The 2,195-nt window shown below is 40.9% G+C and overlaps 1 non-coding gene across 1 annotated transcript; it reads left to right on the forward strand.

Annotated features, from left to right (window-relative positions):
- Nucleotides 1-1,913: 1,913 nt before the first annotated feature.
- On the forward strand, nt 1,914-1,970 carry LOC133457595 (U7 small nuclear RNA). Its single transcript, XR_009783882.1, has one exon. It is a non-coding gene; the product is annotated as a U7 small nuclear RNA (small nuclear RNA).
- The last annotated feature ends 225 nt before the right edge of the window (nt 1,971-2,195 follow it).

The following is a 2,195-nucleotide window of genomic DNA, read 5'->3' on the forward strand; positions in this document are numbered from 1 at the left end:
ATTATTTCACTTAGGGGTGTCACGGTACACACAAGTCACGGTTCGGTACGTACCTCGGTACAGGGGTCACGGTTCGGTACGGGTTCGGTACGGGTTCGGTACAACGGGAAAAAAAATACAAAAAGTCCCAAATGTATAAGACGAGTTTTTTCTTCCTTTATTTTGATCATAGCATTTGAAAGTTAAAGTTTGTTCAATTGGCTACAAAACTAAAAAGCATCTGTTATTAAAATGTAAAATAAATAGAATAAAACATTTAACTTGTGCATTAGTGTTTTTAATTTTACCACGGACTGGTTTATGTGAGGGCGGGATGGGACATTGTAACGAGGCTCGAGCACTTTTAATAAATACTTGAACCCGGGCTCCTCTACTGCTGCATATGGGCAGAGCCGTCTGGGGGCGGAGCATTCTCCATGGGCCTTATGATAGTCATTTTAACGTTCAACAACCTCATCCTACCATCAAACTACATTTATTCTCACTTTTATTGAGCCAAGCCTATAGGCCTATGCTGCAGAAAGCAGAGTAAAGTCATACACACACACACACACACACACACACACACACACACACACACACACACACACACACACACACACACACACACACACACACACACACACACACACACACACAAACACACACACACACACACACACACACACACACACAAACACACACACACACACACACACACACACACACACACACACACACACACAAACACACACACACACACACACACACACACACAAACACACACACACACACACACACACACACACACACACACACACACACACACACTCACACACACACACACACACACACACACACACAAGCCTGTCAGCTGTCAATCACACGGCGCTGAAAACTCTGATAGTCACAGACCGACTCAGTTCCATCTTTGATACAGCTTAAATACAAAAAAAACATAACTGGTCTAAAATGACACAATCTATCTAGATAGATAGACACAGCGGTCTATAACATCATTTCTGAGCTCTATAATAGAGAATAGACTCGGCGGTCTAGTTGACAACAACACAAGCACATTACAGGCAGCTGGTCAAGACACATTCTAATAAAGACATTATTTAAGAAGGTAACACTGACTCACCAATGGCAGTCGCCTCTTCCATAACCCAAAATAATCCAGGTAACGTGGAAAACAGGGTAACATTCAAAACTTTGTACAAATTTAGTCCTCTTTTAAACTTTAGCGCTAATCTCCTTCACGGCAAATTTGCTGTGACTGTTAAGGCTGATTTATGGTACCGCGTTACACCAACGCAGCGCCTACGGCGAAGGTTGCGCGTCGCCGCATAACCTCGCCGTAGACTGCGCCGTACCCTACGGCGTATGCCCTGCGTCGATTTAACGCAGAACCATAAATCAGTCTTTACACCCAACCCGCTTTGGCTGGCGGCCCCGGTGCGTTCAGGACAGTTGTAAATTAAGAATTAGAACATTTTATCGTTATTATAGCCTACAATTTATGATGATATATGAATTGCACATATATTTATTGATATGCACAGACTAGCACACATTTAGTTCTGTAATGGAACGTGACTGTTGATATTTATAAGGGAAAAAAACGATGATTGATTTTTTTTTTTTTTTTTTTTTTTTTTTAACTCAGTCAGACGTATTCGCCGTATGACTGCGTGAACCGAACCGTGACCCCCGTACCGTAACGGGACGGGACGAATACAAATACCGTTACACCCCTAATTTCACTCAATAAATATATCACTTTTTCAGTTGATAGTCGTCATTGACATAAATTAATATGTTTGCTATTGTTAGCGTTTCTCTTATTAAGTTTGACAAACACACGCAAAACAAACCGTAATAAAAAGTCATGTGCTTGTGATACTAGTCTTGGTAAGCAACAGAGGTACGGTAGGAATCTTTGCTCTTAAGATATTTGTCCAGCAGGTTTCTCATAAAGAGAAGCCTCTCAATCATGTGAAAATAATTGATAAGCTCTCAAGAATCTTTACATGGAAGACAATCTTGTGCATTAATGCATAACGTACGCGCAGAGATTAAAATGTAAGGACTGAGCTACAAATACCACAAAATGTAGGAGGCACAATGAACAGGCAACTGAAGTATACTCCTTCGCTTGGAAATTGCATTGTTAGAAACAAAAGTAGGGTTTTTTCAAATATCGTTTTAATATC

Source organism: Cololabis saira, chromosome 12, assembly GCF_033807715.1.
Source record: "Cololabis saira isolate AMF1-May2022 chromosome 12, fColSai1.1, whole genome shotgun sequence".
NCBI lineage: Eukaryota > Metazoa > Chordata > Actinopteri > Beloniformes > Belonidae > Cololabis > Cololabis saira.